This window comes from Dinoponera quadriceps, unplaced genomic scaffold (genome assembly GCF_001313825.1).
Source record: "Dinoponera quadriceps isolate SergipeBrazil2010 unplaced genomic scaffold, ASM131382v1 scaffold573, whole genome shotgun sequence".
Classification (NCBI taxonomy): domain Eukaryota; kingdom Metazoa; phylum Arthropoda; class Insecta; order Hymenoptera; family Formicidae; genus Dinoponera; species Dinoponera quadriceps.
Window position 1 is genome coordinate 1 of NW_014554663.1, and position 277 is coordinate 277.

Genomic DNA, 277 nt, shown 5'->3' on the forward strand with positions numbered 1-277 from the left:
GTTTTGATTTTACAAAAAAACGCTCACTTCATACCGGTACACCTAGTATGTTCTAAGCCAAGGGGCACCGGGCGGGGTGCGGGGAGCGGGGAAGAAAAACGTATCCTCCCCGCTCCCTGCACCCCGCCCGGCGCCGGCTTCGGTTTCGCTCCGTGAGATGTCTTCCATGTCGCTCCGCGACACACGCGCGCGTAAATCTTTGCAGTTGACATTGGATCGTGCGCGTGGATGCTCTCTCTCTCTCTCTCTCTCTCTCTCTCTCTCTCTCTCTCTCTCT